The sequence below is a fragment of the Glycine max genome, chromosome 11 (assembly GCF_000004515.6).
Source record: "Glycine max cultivar Williams 82 chromosome 11, Glycine_max_v4.0, whole genome shotgun sequence".
In the NCBI taxonomy this organism is placed as follows: Eukaryota; Viridiplantae; Streptophyta; class Magnoliopsida; order Fabales; family Fabaceae; genus Glycine; species Glycine max.
Window position 1 is genome coordinate 30,022,641 of NC_038247.2, and position 19,025 is coordinate 30,041,665.

General features: G+C 42.9%; 1 non-coding gene across 1 annotated transcript; it reads left to right on the forward strand.

Annotated features, from left to right (window-relative positions):
- The first annotated feature begins 18,659 nt into the window (after positions 1 to 18,659).
- Positions 18,660 to 18,766, forward strand: LOC112998446 (small nucleolar RNA R71). Its single transcript, XR_003263547.1, has one exon. It is a non-coding gene; the product is annotated as a small nucleolar RNA R71 (small nucleolar RNA).
- The last annotated feature ends 259 nt before the right edge of the window (positions 18,767 to 19,025 follow it).

Below are 19,025 nucleotides of genomic sequence, written 5' to 3' on the forward strand. Positions count from 1 at the left end.
CGTTCTCTGCTTGTTTAGCGCCGGGAAGGGGTGGCGCTTGGTCGGTCGCGATCCTATCCTCCATTCGCTTCCATCCCTAAGTACCTGCAAGTAAGAGCCAAATGATATGCGACCAATCGTGACTGGTCATCATCTTACCTTGGTTGATTTCTGCCATTGACTTGTCTTGACTTCTGGCCGTGGCCTGAGACGATTCTGCTCCTTGCTATCACAAGATATGCATGTGCATATGCATGTATGAATGTTTCTAATGCGATGGTGTTATTTTAGTGAAGGCTGGTTAGATTCAATTTTAAATAAGCATTTGGGGCACCCCATACACCGAGCGAAGAGGGCTCAAGCTATAACAAATCTAAAACACGAAGTTTGAAACCAAAGGGAGGACTGAAACCTCGCCCGTTTTTCCTTTTCTTTTAAAGGAACGAGATAAATACAGAGGAAGGGAATCTCTGGAAGAAACCAAGAAGAACGAGAAAAAACTCAGAAATAAAAACATGCTACGGTCCTCTCGATTGCCCCAGACTTCAAGCGTAATATCGTTTAACTACATCGGAGTTCACAGGCGAGGGCAACTCCTCGCCATCCATGTGGGTGAGTATCAGAGCACCCCTAGAAAAAGCTCTTTTCACCACGAAAGGTCCTTCATAATTCGGGGCCCACTTGCCTCGATTATCTTTAACAGCATGGGACATTTTCTTCAGCACGAGGTCCCCCTCGTTGAACTTGTGCGGGCGTACCTTCTTGTCGAATGCATTCTTTATCCTTCGTTGATACAAACGCCCATGGCTCATGGCGGCCAAACGCTTTCCTTCAATAAGGTTAAGTTGGTCGTAGCGTGCTTGAGCCCATTCTGACTCTTCTAGGCCTGACTCCGCCATTATCCTCTGAGAAGGAACCTCTACCTCAAATGGGAGTACCGCCTCCATCCCATAAACCAAGGAATACGGCGTTGCCCCAGTAGAAGTTCACACCGAGGTTCTGTATCCGTGTAGGGCGAAAGGCAACATCTCATGCCAATCTTTGTATGACACTGTCATCTTTTGAACAATCTTCTTAATATTCTTATTTGCAGCCTCTACAGCCCCATTCATCTTCGGCCGATAAGGGGTAGAGTTATGATGCTGGATCTTGAAGTCCTCGCACATTTCCTGCATCATCTTGTTGTTCAGATTGGTGCCATTGTCAGTAATGATCTTCCCGAAATCTTGACGGCACGTTCCTCCTCCCCGGCATCCCGGGTTCATACCCTAATCCATACTTGTATGGATTTCCCTTGATATCGACCACGTCGGCATTCCCGAGGCAGTCCTTGCCTAGACCCATTCCGGGCTCAAATCCGTTCCTGAGCATAACGCGCGCCACCATTGTGGCCGCTTTGGAGAGAGAAGGTAGCGACGAACTTGGTTCCACAGAGGCGTAGCTCACCACTTCAAAGGATTGGAAAGCCGTTTCCAATGATTCTTCCGCCGCTTCTACGTATGGTGCGGAGGAGGGGCAGCTCACTAACATGTCCTCTTCACCCGACACTATCACTAAAAGTCCACCCACTGCGAACTTCAATTTCTGGTGAAGCGTTGAAGGGACCACTCCCAGGGCATGAATCCACGGTCTTCCCAAGAGGCAGCTATAGGCGGGATTTATATCCATTACTTGAAACACCACGTTGCAAGTGTGGGGGCCTATCTGAATGCGAATGTCGATTTCCCCCATCACTTTCCGCCGAGTACCATCAAAGGCTCGCACCACCATCGAGCTTGGTTTTAAACGTGACGCACTAAAAGGAAGCTTTTCCAAAGTGGTCTTCGGCATTACATTTAAACTCGATCCATTGTCGATAAGTACCTTTGCGACAACGTGGTCCATACATCTCACCGACACATGTAGAGCCTTGTTGTGTCCTCTCCCCTCAACGGGAATCTCTTCTTCCGCAAACGCGATATAATTGTTGGTGGTTATATGATTAACGATACCTTCGAAACCCTCCACTGAGATATCATGTGCTACATGGGCATCGTTAAGGACCTTCATCAACAGCGCACGACGAGGCTCGGAGTTTATGAGTAGTTCAAGCAAAGAGATCCTTGCTGGAGTTTTATTCAGTTGCTCGACTACCTTAAACTCGCTTTGTTGGATGAGGCGGAGGAACTCATGGGCCTCTTCCAAAGTCACTGTTTTTCCTTGAAGTCCCTCTTTCTTTTCAGCCCCTCTTACCACTGGAGGATCTACTTCTTTCGAGGGGGTGGCTATATCTGTGGGCTCTTGGACCATGGGCGCTTTCCCTTTAGAGGGTAATTCCGCCGGGTGAGGGGAAGCAAACACCCGACCACTGCGGGTTACGCCACTGAGGCTGGTGATGTTGGTTACCTTAGCTGATAGGGAGTCAACTTCGGTTGCAACTCTTTCGCTGGACGCGGGAGGGGTATACTTCCACGGAACGGCCTTATTACTTTGATATGCAAAAGGTGTTGGCTTGGGTGCCGTTCGGGGGTATATGGGTGTGGAGCCGGTCCCCTTCCTAGTAAAACATATCACTAGGGCCTTGGGGGTTAGAGGAACCTTCTTCTCTTCCGACTGCATGCAAATTTGTGGTTCTTCCCTCCCTCCTATGGACACTTCAAGCTGCCCGCAATCTATGAGCCGCTGAAGCAATTCTTCCACTGTGGGACAGGTTTCCATGTCATGCGACTCCCCGAGGTGAAACAAACATTCATCCCTTTTCTCTCCACCTCTCCTAACCTCTTTGCCTGCGATGGCCCGTCCTCTTTGACGGCGTTCACGCTAGCCCCTCCATGACTAGCTAGCGGGTTGGTTTTAACATTTGGGCCTTGCTCCTGAAACGCTAGCTAGCCGGCACTAATCAGGTGCTGCACTTTATACTTGAACGGGATACAGGAGTCAATATTGTGTCCGGGAGCTCCACTATGATGCACACACTTGGCACTCGGGTCGTACCACTTGGGGTAGGGTGGCTGGAAGACCTTCCCGGGTATGGCCACCACCAAATGATTCTCCAATAATGAAGGCCATAACTCGGAGTATGCCATGGGAATAGGGGAGAAGTTATCTTTCGGGGCGGGTATTGTGCATATTTATAGCTTGCGCCAGGGGCTGTATTATTAATTGGCCGGGGAGCGGCTGGAGCTGTGCGTTGGGCCGGCGCTCTTTCTGCTGCGGGTGGTCCTTTTACTTGAGTCGGGAGAGAATTCCCGGCTCGGATTAAAAATTTGGGGGATTGGGCTGGTATGAGCTTTGGATATTTTGGGGTGCTTTCATCCACGTCAGGGCGGTGGTGACTGCGTGGGCGTCTCCTTCTTTTTTCCTCGCGCCCACTACTGGGGCTCTTCTGTTGTTGTTGGAAGAATATTCGAACTTGCCTTTCCGTAATCCAGATTCAATCCTTTCTCCGGCGAAGACGAGATCCGCAAAGTTAGCTGGCATGTAGCCTATCAGCTTTTCATAGTAGAACGTGGGTAACGTATCTACCATAATTGTGATCATCTCCCTTTCCGTCATGGGCGGTACGACTTGGGCTGCGAGATCTCTCCATCTTTGGGCATATTCCTTAATGGACTCGTGCTCTCGCTTAGTCATACTCTGAAGCTGGTTCCGATCGGGAGCCATGTCCGTATTGTACTGGTACTGCCTAATGAAGGCAGTTGCCAAGTCCTTCCATGATCGGATCTGGGAAGCTTCCAGATTGGTATACCATGCTACAGCTGCTCCAGCCAAGCTGTCTTGAAAGAAATGGACCAACAATTTCTCATCCGCAGAATACACCCCCATCTTTCGGCAATACATCCGAAGATGCCCCTTTGGACATGTCGTCCCTTTGTACTTATCAAAGTCCGGTACTTTGAACTTGGGAGGAATGACGATATTGGGCATGAGACATAAATCCGCTAAATCCGAGAATGGATAATTGCCAAGGCCCTCGACTGCTCTTAACCTCTCTTCGAGCGCCTCAATCTTTCCCTTATCTTCCGCGAAGGGAACAGATTCTTTTACGGGTGTGGGTGAGGCCGGGATATGGCGGACTATGTTTGGTTGGGGTAGTTCATGTGGGGACGGATCTTTGAGGTGGAGGAGGGGGCCGAGATGGGTATCTCCTTCCTCATCGTCTTGCCCGGGATAGTCGTCATAAGGCAGGAGTTGCCCCTCAAAAGTAGGGGCTTGGCTTAAATCTTCCGGAGTGGCACGGGGAGTGAAGTCCGGAGGCAAGCCATAAGGATAAGCTTGCGGACTATACCTTTGACCAAACACGGCCGTGTTTCTGTCTCGGCCTGGATTTAAAGCGGGTTGCAGCACCGGCTCCGCTTCCCTAACCGTACTGGAGGCGGTTGCCGTGGCTTTGTCCTCTATGGTTTTCTGGAGTTTTAACATGACCTCCGAGATGGAAGCCATTTGATCTTTTAAGGCCGATAGATCGGCCTTCATCTATTCCTGCACACCCTCTTCATTATCCATTTTTCTGGATCAAGTGTTATAGGGGTGCCTTGGTGTTTTCTTAGTTATGATGAAATTCCTAAAGAAATAAACAACGGTGAGTATGCCACCAAAACATGAGTATGCAAATGGATGATCGGAGCACTTGGATCCACCCTAAGGTTTTTAGATAATGTGATGAGTCCAGAACTTCTCATTTTATAAAAAGAACAAAGCTTTCATCTAGCCAAGATTATACAAAGGTGTTACAAGAGAACCTAACGATTCCTAATTATATGGGCCATCAAATCTATCATGTGTTGACAGTAATTGATTAGCCCATGAATCTCCTCGGGGGCCGTACACACTTCGGCCATGGCTTTCGCTTTGGCTAGTAGACGCGGGAGGTCTTGACTTCCATTCAAGGTCAAGGCGAACCTATCCATCCACATAGTCACTTCTTGATGCAACGCATCAATCACCCTCCCTCTTGCTTCTTTCTCGGCGTACACTTGTGCAAAATCCTCCACTAGCTTTTGTTCATGGGCCACAGACTGGTTCAACTCTTCCTTGTATTGCCCTATGATAGCTAGCATGCTTTGCTCCGTGGCTTCCAAGTTTTGAGCCAAACTTCTTTTGGACCTCGCGTAGGCAACTAACTCTTCTTTTAAGATCATGCCATGCACTCGTGACCGATCTCTCTCCTCTTTTCGGAGCTTGAGCTCATTGTTGCTACCCCACAGTGCTCCTCGGAATTTCTCTCGGCCATATTCCTCCTTGCGGGCCCTTTTGGTTTCTTGTTCAAGGGCTCTTGCAGTGGCCGCGTTTTCCTCTTGTAACTCGGTGCACTCCTTCCGGATGTGTGTAGCAGCTGATTTGAACTTCTCCTTGGTTTCTTTTAGAGCTCGGACTTCTTCATCTTCCTCCGGAGCTTCGAAGTTCTCCTCATCGATAACTTTCAATTTGGAGAGCCAATCTAACCCTCGCGCATGAATTCTTAGCCATCCATGATAACCTCCGATGACGCCATTTCGGATGCCCCTAAGCTCCTTGTCTTTCTTCAACGGACTCCTCCACGCCTTGTGGATTCTTTGTATAACCTTGAGACCTTGCGTGCTTAGATCCCTCACAAGGAAAGGCGAGAGACTTTCTTCGGTTGGCGCTCCCCTCATGGGATACCCTAGCTGTCTTATGGCGAGCGCGGGATTATAATTAATACAACCCCTAGTCCCTATCAGTGGAACGTTAGGGTAGTCCCCACACGAGAAAAGAACTCCTTCCTTGCCTTCCTTCCAACGAGGAAACCAATTGATCGCGCTGCCCCCTATCCCAGCCAAATGTTGGTCCCAATCGACTCTTCCTTTTTCGGCGCATGAGCGATAGCTTTGCAGCGGACACGGGTGTCTCGTGTCTTGCCGGAATAGGTGTGAAATCAACCACACACAGAGAGCAGGTAAACAACAGACAATCCGTGCACTATTTTTCTCACACCTCCGGTCAAAGGTGTCAAACAAATCTGCCAAGATAGCCACCACTGGACTTTCCTTGCTATGGTGATATGCGAGGAAAGCATCAATGGCGGCTAAGTCTACCAAACCGTCGACGTTTGGGAAGAGGACAACCCCAAAAATCAGCAAAGCTAAAATATCTGCAAACGGGCCCTCACTTCTCTTGGCTCGCCATATCCCTTGCCTTGCCTTCCAAGTATTTCCGTGGCAGGCCCACTATTCCATTGCGAGTTTGTTTCATGCGATCCAACTCTTTTGCTAAATCTCCAATCACAGCTGCAATCTTGCTCAAGGAAGGAAGAAAGCCGGAGAAAAGATACGGTTTTCTCCCCCCAAGAGGGCATCCTAATATCTCCTCAAACTCTTCAATAGCTGGTACCATTTGGAAGTCCCCAAACGTGAAACACCTCAACGACTGGTCATAGTATTGGGCGAGGGATACGACAGCTTCCGTAAATACCTCTGCTGCGGTCAAATCTAGAATCTTCCCGTAGACTTTGCGGAAGGCTTGCCTTTGGAGGGGTCCTATCAATCGTCCTAATTCCTTGAGGCTAGTGACAACTAGACCTTTAACCTTGACTTGATAAAACCTTTTGCCGTTTGGATTTGTCCCCATCATTTACCTAAAAAAGGGGTGGATCAAGACTCCGACATGAATGATGCAATGCGTATGCATGAAACGGAAAGAAAACAACACAAATGGGTAATTCACACATACGAGACTGCAGAGATCCAACTTTAATGCTACGCTTGGGCACGATAGCGCCTCGACGTAGCATTTAAAAAGGTTACATATTACTCTAAAGAAACCAAACATCACTAGCAAAACTATAAATTGGTGCTATTTACCAAAAAATGCATGAGGACGAATGGCACAGAGCGTGTTTGCTCTTTGCCCCTATTTGGTAACCTATAGGACAATATCTAGGGGTCTCTAATAACTACTTCCCAACAATTTATAACTCACACGGCCGTTCTCTAGAGGTATCATCACTCAAGATAATAATATTGTGGCGGTATGGAATACCAACGACAACACATTATAAAGAGAGAAAGCTCTAGACGAGGTTTCACTATTATCAAGCAAGTCGGAGACCTAGCATGATGATAGATTCACCTCCACTCCTTAAATTCCCATAAACCCGGGTATAGGGCCCCTTTTTTACTCAAACCCGTGGGTGCTTAGAATGCAGTGTAAAGAATGCGAAATAGACAACAGTTATTTACATTTTACACAGTTCAACAAATGCACACACGAAGTTTCACAAATCCACAATTCCTTAAAATAGGCCTAACTCACAAAAATAATCCCCAGTGGAGTCGCCAACTGTCGCAACGTGCCCTTTTGCGGGCGAGCGAAGGCGAGGCTCACGGGTGCGCTTTCCAAAGGAGGAAAGATGCGCGGAGTCGCCACCAATGTTTATTTGTGGAAAACGTCGGAAAAACCGAAGGAAACCGGTCAAAATGAAAATTCTAAGTTCGGGAGTTGTATTTACGTTTGAGGAAGGTATTAGCACCTCTCACGTTTGTCTCAAAGGACAACAGCCTATTTTTAGAATTGTGGAAATTGTATTACCTTAACTTTTATTTCTTTTTATTTTTTGAGGTCGAAAAAAGCGGGGCTTTTGCTCCTACGTACCCTCCATCGAAGAGGAAATCAGACCTACGTAGTTTTTTCTTAAGCGTGAATCAAGTGATTTTTACTTTGAAAGGTGATCATTTTAAGGCGTTGGACCTTAAAAATGATCCATTTTACTTGTAAGAAATTGAAATGATAAACTTTCAAAACCCTATTTTTGTGGACGAGCTTGACTAGGCGAATTGATTTTAGCCTTAGTTTCACTTTAGTTATTAGTCAATTCAATTAAGAATGAGAAATCCCAAAGAGAAAAAGTCCGATTGATTTTTTGTTTTATTTTACTAAAAGGTATTTTTTTATTATTATATTATTATTTTACCTCTTTTTTTATTTCCAACGTGGTTACGGCACGACTGAACGGTCGGAATTCATTTTAACAAAACGAATACTACAATTCAAATGATCGGTGGAAATTTATTTTATTTTTAGATTAAGCGAGAAATGACTTAAATAAATGGCTTAAGCACGTCAAAAGGGGTATAAAAAGCAAATGAAAATGAGAATAAAAATACATAAAACAAAATGTGGACCACCACGGGTACATAGAATGAATTGAAAAGCTCGGTTTGAGGTACTTACCCGTTGAAGACTGAAGAAAACGAAGAACGAACGATGAATGTTGAAGAACGGTCGAGAATCTTCGCGTAATTACTCACGGAAACGTTACGGAAGCGCCTCGGCTTGAATTTTCTTCACAGAAATAATTTTCCTTAGCAATTTCGAGAGAGGGAGAAGTGCCAAGAAGGCTGAACCCTTTTCTTCTCCACTCCTCCCCCTATTTATAGCAAAATAAGGGAGGAGCTTGCCACCCAACTCGCCCAGGCGAGCAAGGTTGCTTCCTCCAGAAGCAACAGCCTTCTGGAGGAAGGATCTGGAAGGCCCAAGTGGGCCATATTGCTATTTGTACCCCCTTTTTTACTAAATGCACCCCCCTTCTATTTTTTTGGTAATTCTTTTTTCGTAACGTTACAAAACTTTACGAATTTCGTAACGATACTTATTTTCCTTCCGCAAGGTTACGAATACTTAGAGAATATATATTTACTCTCTTTTAGCTTTCGAAGTAGTTACGGAAACTCACGGATTACGCAAAAACACCTCTTTTCGATTTCCGCCACATCACGGAATTTCACGGATTGCGCTAGCCTGCTTCCTTTTGATTTCTGACACGTCTCGAGACTTCATTTATTGTGCAACAAAGGACGCCAAGTATCTCAAAGCAGCTAACCAAAGGTTGCATGTCAACAAGTAATAATCCCCGGACGAAATTAGGGTATGACAGATACTAATAATTTTGAGGGAAAAAGAAATAAGTGAGAAAGAAAAGAAAAAAAAAAGAAAAAGAAAAAGAAAAAGAGAGAGAAAAAGAAAATGAAAAAAATGAAAAAGCAAAAAAGAAAGAAGAGAAGACAAAAACCAAGAGTGAGCTGGTGAGAGAAAGAAAGAAAGAGGCATCTCCAGCAGAAGGAAGTGAAGTACCATATCCTTTGGTACCTTCTAGGAAGAATAAAGAAAGAAATCTAGGTAGATTTCTGGATATTTTCAAGAAGCTAGAAATTACCATGCCCTTCGGAGAAGCTTTACAATAGATGCCGCTCTATGCTAAATTTTTGAAAGATATGCTAACTAGAAAGAACAAGTACATCCATAGTGATACTATAGTTATGGAGGGAAACTGTAGTGTTGTGATTCAACACATCCTTCCACCAAAACATAAAGAACCAGGCAGTGTCACTATACCTTGTTCCATATGTGAAGTTTCTGTTGGCAAGGCTCTCATTGATTTGGGAGCCAGTATTAATTTGATGCTACTTTCCATGTGCCAGAGGCTTGAAGAGTTGGAGATAATGCTGACTAGGATGACTTTACAGTTAGTAGATCACTCCATCATCAGACCTTATGGAGTGATAGAAGATGCTTTGGTTCAGGTCAAACACCTTACCTTCCCCGCTGATTTTGTTGTGATTGACATAGAGGAGGATGTTGAGATTCCTCTGATCTTTGGACGTCCATTTATGTCAAATGCTAGTTGTGTAGTAGATATGGGGAAAGGAAAATTGGAGTTGAGTGTTGACGATCAAATTGTCACTTTAAACCTGTTTGACGCTATGAAGCATCCGAGTGACCATAAGGCTTCTTTTAAGATGGATAAGGTGGAACAAGAGATTGATATGGTAGCTAAAGCCATGGTTATGCATACCCTTCTCAAAAAATTGCTGACCAACACCCTTAAGTGTTTAACTGCAGAAGAAGAACAAGAAGTACAGAATTGCTTGAGGGAATTAGGAGAGTAAGAGAATTCCCCTAAAAGGCTGAAAAATGAAGAGTTAAAGAAAGAAAAACCTGCAAGGGAAACAAAAGTGGAATTGAATACCCTTCCTGAGCATTTGAAGTATGTATTTTTAGGAGAGAATAACACCAAATTGGTGATTATCAATAATTCTTCAAAACAGGAAGAGGAAGCTCAGCTGGTAGAAATTTTGAAGAAGCATACATCAGCTATTGGGTGGCATATCTCAGATTTGAAAGGAATCGGCCCCTCTTATTGTATGCACAAGATTAACATGGAAGCTGACTATAAACCTATGAGACAACCACAAAAAAGGTTAAATCCAATCGTGAAGGAAGAGGTGAGAAAAGAAGTGATAAAATTGTTAGAAGCAGGCCTCATATATCCAATCTTGGATAGCGCTTGGGTCAGTCTTGTGCAGGTAGTTCCAAAGAAAGGTGGTATGACAGTTGTTAGAAATGAGAAGAATGATTTGATTCCAACAAGAATTGTCACTGGGTGGAGGATGTGTATAGACTATCAAAAGTTGAATGATGCCACCAGAAAAGACCACTACCCACTTCCCTTCATGGACCAAATACTTGAAAGGCTGGCAGGACTATCATTTTACTGCTTTTTAGATGGATACTCTGGATACAATAAAATTGCTGTAGACCCTAAGGATCAGGAGAAGACCACATTTACTTGTCCCTTCGGAGTGTTTGCTTATAGGCGAATTCCTTTCGACCTTTGTAATGCTCCTGTAACTTTCCAGAGATGTATGATGGCAATCTTTGCAGATATGATAGGGAAGTGTATTGAAGTCTTCATGGATGACTTCTCTATTTTTGGATCTTCATTTGAATGCTGCATGTCTAATCTGGAGAGGGTATTGAAAAGGTGTGAAGAAACCAATTTAGTGCTAAATTGGGATTGTCGCAACCAACACTTCGGCGGGAGGGCGACGCGAGACTCACGGGTGCATCTTCAAAGAAAGGAAAATGCGTGGAGTCGCCACCAATGTTTATTTGAGGAAAAAGTCGGAAAAACCGGAAAAGATGTGGTCTACGAAAAGTGTGAATAGGTTCGGGAGTTGTTTTTACGCACGGGGAAGGTATTAGCACCCCACGCGCCCATCACATGGGATGGCAACCTTTAATCAAGTGTGAAAATATGACTTCAAAATGTTTTATTTTCCCTTTTTTTTGTATTTTTTATCTTTTTGTGGTCGATAAGGGTGTTTCCCTTGCTCCTACCTATTCCTCAATTGTGATGAGTGATCGAGGCCGTACCCGAATCAAATAAACATGAAAATGCAGTAACTAGGAAGTGATCCTAGGTCGTTTCCCAACGAGCAGTGACAAACCAAATGTTCATAATATACTTGCAGTAACAGTAACAGTAACAGTAACGATCGGGGGGGGGGGGTTGTTTGTTTTGTGATTAAAGAGCAGAACAAGTAAACTGGAATACGAAACTACTAATATTAAAAACGGGTTGTTTCCTCTAATTCAGAAGCCATTCTCTTATCCTGGGTTATGGAGAATTCGTCCATAACAGTCAACCACTTAATCCAACCCTATTTCAATTTACTAAGCGAAAATCAACTTAGGGTTGTCAATACGTGATTAGGCACCACATACACCATTTAGCCCTTTGTCCATGCACTGATTAATATTCACAAATTTGGGACACTAGTGAAGGGAGAACTGCCAGGAAAACCACATTACAAGCGAAACCTCAAAGAGAGTTGGACTTTGTCCTCAAAAGGAAACAACACCAGAAAATCTAGCCTTCCATGGATTCAAACAGAAAACGCAATTGAAACATGAAGCATAAACGTAAATGAACAGAAACGTAGACGAACAGAAATGTAAAATGGAACAGAAACGTAAATGAGAGTAGAAGAAGAAGTAAGAACGAAATTGTAATTAGAAGCATAAAACGTAAAATTGCATTACGAACTCAGAAGCATCAAAACAGAAAAACGAAAACCCTAAAACAAAGCTCTGAATAATGAATAGCATCACAGAATGCCTTGCACGAATCCCAAGGCTGCTATTTAAAAACAGTCACTCAAAGTCACTGGGCCCTATTACAATACTCTGGCCCAAAACGAAATAAACACTGAACAACATAAAATAAAATTGTGAAATTTCCTAATTAACTAAGGTAAGCGTTGCTTAATTTGCCCTGTTCAAGTCCATAACCAAAATCCGGATTAAGCCCAATGTTTCATTAATTCCTGAAATTAGATTAAAAACATCAAACTAGCTAAATGAGCCCAAATAATAAAACTGCCTGATTAATTGACAATTAAGACCAATCAGTAATTAAAATGGTGCAGAAAGGGTTTAGAAAATAGAAGAAAATGATGGCACATCAAAACCCCCCATACTTAGCCTTTTGCACTCCTGGGCAAAATGAAACAAAGAACAAAATCCAAGGGTATCAAAGAGAGACAAATGAAAACATTCACATATTTCTCAATGAGCATCAAGGAATGAAAGTAATGGGTAACATCTAACATAAGGAGATCTGAAAAGTCATGACATTCATGAAAATCATCCAAGCAACCCAATCATGGCAAAATAGTTAATCAGCTCAAGAATGAAAAGTGATAAAGCGTCACAAGATATACACTCTATCTCTCAATTGTCTAGGCTACTATTTACCCTCAAAGCACCCATGAAAACAAACACCACATAAACTTGGCAAGATTCTAAAATTGACAATCAACCCATAAACACAAGCACATGAGGATCAAAAGGTCTTTTAAGGTTGTAATGGGGCCAAGGATAAGGTATAGAAAATATGGAATAAGTGGCTAAATCCCAAAGGAATAGAGGAGCAATGGGGAATAAGTGCATAATAAGAAAAAATAAGAAAATAAAAAGAAGTAAAGATAAAATTTAAACATAAAGAGTAGAACCAAGAGTCTCATCATTCTTTTTCCATTTAAGATCTTATTCACTCAACTTTATTGCTTTTCTTTTTCATTTTCGATTTTTTTTTTTTACTCTATAGCCTTTGAGAAACAACATTTCATTCAGCATGTCCAACATTTAACCAATATACAATGTACATCAAGTATGGCCCAAAATACATCATGAAGCATAGCCAACAAAACAAGTTATCCAATGAAACAAAAACCCCCCACACTTATTCCCAAAACAATTCCAAAGCTCCAGAATTCCTTAAGGATATGGTGATATCATGGTTTTTCATTTAAGGCTTGTAGTGAGCTTCAAAACAAGGAAAGGGAAACAAGGCTCAAAAGGGCTATCAAAGGAATTAATTCAAGGTAAGTCCATTTGGCTAGAAGCTTATAAGAACAAAATTGCCTCAATCATTTCCAAATATGCATGTGAATTAGGAAGCATCAACAAGAATCAAGCCAAGGCTATTGTGCAAGCAATCAATAGGGCAAAACACACCAAATGATTATGATGATGGATGGCTCAAATTCTCACAAAGGTAAACTCATCACTTTCAAATTGAGCTTTCAAAACTATCATGACATGTAGAGAAGAATCAAGGATTTCAAGTCACAAAATGTCAAGAACTTTTATTTTCAAAACAATTACCCATTTCTTGAACATATCCTATAATTCAAAGAAAAACATGCAAAGTCGTACATGCACATAAAATTAACCCAAAATATTAAACTAACAATCCGACGAAACTAACAACATTAACAAATTAACAAAACCAACAAAACTAGCAAAACTAAAGAACACTCCCCCCATACTTAAACAACACATTGTCCTCAATGTAGCGCAATTAAAAGATTAAAAACAATTAAATCATCCAATAGAATCGGACAAGTGTAGTGAAAGCAAAGAAGGAGATAGGAAAAGAAAAACTCCCTAAGTCATGGTGGAGGAAGAGTAGGGTGGAGTAAGGAAGTCTCTTCCACCACTACGTCCACTAAAGAAGGGTTCGTGAGGAATGGCTTAAGTCGATGTCCGTTGACCTTGAAGCTCTTGTTTGTGGAGTCGCTTTTGATCTCAACTGTACCATAAGGAAAAACATTAGTAACAACAAAAGGACCAATCCACTTAGACCTCAACTTACCACTCATGAGTCCAAGCCTAGAATTATACAATAACACTTTTTGCCCAACCATGAAGTCCTTTTTAACTATCATGCTATCATGGAACTTCTTGGTCTTTTCTTTGTAGAACTTGGCATTCTCGTAGGCTTCTAGGCGGATTTCATCTAACTCACTCAGTTGCAACTTCCTTTCCTCACCAGCTTGATCCATAAAGAAGTTGCAAGTCTTCACTGCCCAGTATGCTTTGTGCTCAATTTCCACTGGAAGATGACATGCCTTTCCAAAGACAACCCGATAAGGAGACATTCCTATGGGTGCTTTGTAGGCAGTCCGATGTGCCCAGAGAGCATCATCAAGCCTGGTACTCCAATCTTTCCTGCTTGGCTGCACAATCTTCTCTAGAATTCTCTTAATTTTCCTGTTAGAAATTTCTGCCTGTCCATAGGTCTGGGGATGGTATGGTGTGGATACCCTGTGTACCACCCCGTACTTTTTAAGCAGGGCATGCATTGTCCTGTTGCAAAAATGGGTTCCTTGATCACTAACAATTGCTTTAGGTACTCCAAACCTGCAAAACAGATTAGACCTGACAAAGTCTGCGACAACTTTAGCATCATTAGTTCTAGTGGGCTTGGCTTCCACCCATTTTGAAACATAGTCAACTGCAAGGAGAATGTAAACATAACCAAAAGAGACAGGAAAAGGACCCATGAAATCTATACCCCAGACATCAAACACCTCACAGAATAGCATAGGTTGCTGAGGCATTTGTTGTCGGCATGTAAGTGTATTTCCTGCTCTCTGACACTGCTCACAAGTGCTGCAGATCTTCCACGCATCTTTAAAGATGGTGGGCCAATAAAAACCACAATCAAGCACTTTGCGAGCTGTCCTTTGAACACCCAGATGACCTCCCGGTGCGGAAGAATGACAGAACTGCAGGACTGAGTCAGTCTCATGATCTGGAATGCACCGTCTAATGACCTGATCACTGCACAATTTCCACAAGTAGGGGTCATCCCAAATAAAATGCTTAGCATCACTTTTAATTTTATCTTTTTGGGCCTTAGATGCTAAGGGAGGAAAAACAGAAGCAACTAAATAGTTGACAATATTAGCAAACCCGGGAGTAGAAAGAGAGTCAGAAATACTATACAGTATATACAAATGATCATCCGGGAAATCATCCTGAATAGGTGAATCTGCATCAGATATATGTTCGATCCGACTCAAATGATCAGCAACTAGATTTTGTGCTCCGCTCCTATCACGGATCTCTAAGTCAAACTCTTGGAGCCAGAGCATCCATCGGATCAACCTAGGCTTAGAATCAGCCTTCTTCAACAAGTACTTTAGAGCTGCATGGTCAGTATAAACAATAATGCGGGTACCAAGCAAATAAGATCGAAATTTTTCAAGAGCAAAAACTATGGCTAGAAGCTCTTTCTCAGTAGTAGTATAATTCGCTTGGGCAACATCTAAAGTCCTAGAAGCATAATATATCACCCTGGGCAATTTATCAATTTTCTGAGCAAGGACAGCCCCCAATGCATAATTTGATGCATCACACATAAGCTCAAAAGGGGCTGTCCAATCGGGTGCCTGTATGATGGGGGTGGTAGTCAACGCTCGTTTGAGGCAATCAAAAGCCTCTTTGCATCTGTCATTAAAGTCAAACTCCACCTCCTTTTGCAACAAGTTGGACAGTGGAAGGGCTACTTTGCTAAAATCCCTTATAAAGCGCCTGTAGAATCCTGCATGACCAAGAAAAGATCGCACCTCTCGCACACAAGAGGGGTAAGGCAATTGTGAAATAACAGAAATTTTTGCAGGATCTACTTCAATACCCTTATTGGAAATAATGTGGCCTAAAACTATACCTTGCTCAACCATAAAATGACATTTTTCAAAATTTAGAACAAGGTTAGTTTCAATGCATCTATTCAAACAACCATCAAAAGAGGATCCATATACAGTGAAATCATCCATAAACACCTCTATGCAATTTTCTAAAAAATCACTGAAAATACTAATCATGCACCGCTGGAAGGTACCAGGGGCATTGCACAGGCCGAAAGGCATCCTCCTGTAGGCAAAAGTGCCGAAGGGGCAGGTGAATGTGGTCTTTTCCTGATCCTCAGGAGCAATAGTAATTTGCATATAACCAGAAAAACCATCAAGGAAACAGTAGTGGGATTTACCTGCCAGGCGTTCAAGCATCTGGTCAATGAATGGCAGGGGAAAATGGTCCTTTTTGGTAACCTGGTTCATCCTCCTATAGTCAATGCAGACTCTCCAACTGTTCTGCACCCGAGTAGGAATCAGCTCCTCCTTCTCATTTCTGATCACTGTGAGGCCAGTCTTTTTCGGGACTACCTGGACCGGAATCACCCATTAGCTGTCGGAGATAGGATAAATGATTCCAGCTTGCAAAAGCTTGGTTATCTCCTTCTTCACTACATCAAGAATCACCGGGTTGAGTCTTCTCTGTGGTTGTCTTACTGGTTTAGCTCCATCCTCTAAATTTATTCGATGCATACATGTGGATGGGCTAATACCAGGAATGTCCGCCAGGGTCCAGCCTATAGCCTTCTTATGCTTCTTGAGAACTGACAACAACTTCTCCTCTTGCTCATCAGCAAGGGAGGCAGATATAATCACTGGAAAACTCTTGCTATCATCCAAGTAAGCGTATTTTAAATTTGATGGCAGAGGCTTCAATTCTGGTGTGGTCGGCTGGACAGTGGTAGAAGGAGATGGTTTCTCAGCCTTTACCTCATAAAGAAAGTCAGAGGTATGTGTACTTCCTGAAACATAGTTAGTCCTATCTGACTCTATAAAATCAATCTCGAGAGGTAAAACACCACCACCAGACATGCAATCAATATCACTCTTAGATTCACTCTCAGCATCAAATTCAGACATATGATCAAGTACAATTTCAGACTCAATGCATGAAGAGTGAGAGGCATGCAGATTAGAATAAAGATCAGTCATGTATTCATCAACAACATGGCCAATTATTTCAGCACGAAATACAGAAAGATCTTCAGATGGGTATTTCATAGCATCCAGAATATTAAAATGAACAGTTATGTCACCAAATTCCATAGACAGTGTGCCTGCATAAACATCTATCTTAGTTCTAGCAGTTTTCATAAAGGGTCTGCCTAGAATGATGGGAACTAATCCTTGAGAAAATCCATCTTCCATATTCAAGATATAAAAATCAACAGGGAAAATCAGTTCACCAACTCTAACTAAGACATCTTCTATGAAACCAACAGGATAGGCAACACTTCTATTAGCTAAATGAATTACCACATCAGTTGACTGCAAGGGACCTAGAGATAGAGAATTAAAAATCGACAGAGGCATAACACTAACAGAGGCTCCTAAATCTAGCATGGCATTGTCAAACTTACTATTCCCTATAATACAAGGTATGCTGAATGTACCTGGATCTTTGCATTTTTCAGGAATTTGAGGAACATATTTACCAATCAATGCGGAGACATTTCTGCCCATGCTAATTTGTTCACTTCCTTTAAGCTTCCGCTTATTAGTGCACAGCTCCTTCAAGAATTTGGCATATCTTGGAATTTGCTTTATTGCATCCACCAGAGGTATGTTTACCTCTACTTTTCTAAACGTTTCCAAGATCTCTTTCTCTGCCTCTTCCATTTTTTTTGTTGGAAACTGCTCTTGGAGGGAATGGAAGAGGGGGAATGTGCTGCTTCTACAAATCAGAATTACCTGTGGAAGAAGATTCACTTGCACAGAAATTGTTAGGTAAATTTTTGTCATCACCTTTTTCTGGAGTAGAGTGAAGTTTGGCAGGTTCATTTGCAGATGAGGAAGGTGCTATGGGTTGAGGTCCTTGACACTGCTTTCCCGACCTCAATGAAATGGCACTGACATTTTTGGGATTTTGGACAGCTTGAGAAGGCAGCTTGTCAGAATTCTGGGACTGTTGTTGATTCAATTGGGTAGCCAATTGTCCCATCTAATTGGTTAAGCTCTGAATGGAGGCTCTGGTCTCTTGCTGAAACTGCATGCTCTGCATAGTCATTTGCCTCACAAGTTCTTCGAGGGAAGGTTGTGGAGGGGCCTCAACTGTTGGTTGTTTCTGGGGTTGTTGTTGTTGTTGGATTGGTGGAGGAATGTATGGTCTGCTTGGGCCAACAGCATTTTGGAAGGAAGGAGCAGGCTGCTGTTGTTGTTGCTGAGGGCTGGACCATCTGAGGTTAGGGTGATTCCTCCATCCAGGGTTATATCTGTTGCTGGAGAGGTCATAATTATTCTGCTGTGGTTGATTTTGCTGCTGAGGTTGAGGAGGTCTATTGTAAATATTTTGCAGCATAAGCTTCAGGCTGCTCAATTGCTCCAGGTTGCTGCATGGAAGGGCAAAGGTCTGTATGGTGGTCAGCAGAGGAGCACAAACCACAAACCTTTGCGACAGGTACAGATTTTTGATTCAAGGCCAGCTGGGTTACCAGGTTAACCAATGCATCCAGTTTGCCTTCAAGCTTCTTAGTTTCAGATGATGCAGATGGGTTTGTAGCTACCTCATGCACTCCTCTAATGATTATGGCATCATTTCTGGCGCTAAACTGCTGGGAGTTGGAAGCCATCTTCTCAATTAAATTTATGGCTTCAACAGCAGTCATGTCTCCAAGGGCTCCACCACTGGCAGCATCTATCATACTTCTCTCCATATTGCTGAGTCCTTCATAAAAATATTGGAGAAGAAGTTGTTCTGAAATCTGATGGTGGGGGCAACTGGCACATAGTTTCTTAAATCTCTCCCAGTACTCATACAGGCTCTCTCCACTGAGTTGTCTAATACCTGAGATATCCTTCCTGATGGCTGTGGGGTCCTGGAAGCAGGGAAATTTTTTTCTAAGAATACTCTCTTAAGGTCATCCCAACTCGTAATGGACCTTGGAGCAAGGTAATACAACCAGTCCTTTGCCACTCCCTCTAATGAATGAGGAAAAGCCTTCAGAAATATGTGATCCTCTTGGACATCTGGGGGTTTCATGGTGGAGCAGACAATATGAAATTCCTTCAAATGTTTGTGCGGGTCTTCACCTGCAAGGCCATGAAACTTTGGAAGCAAATGAATCA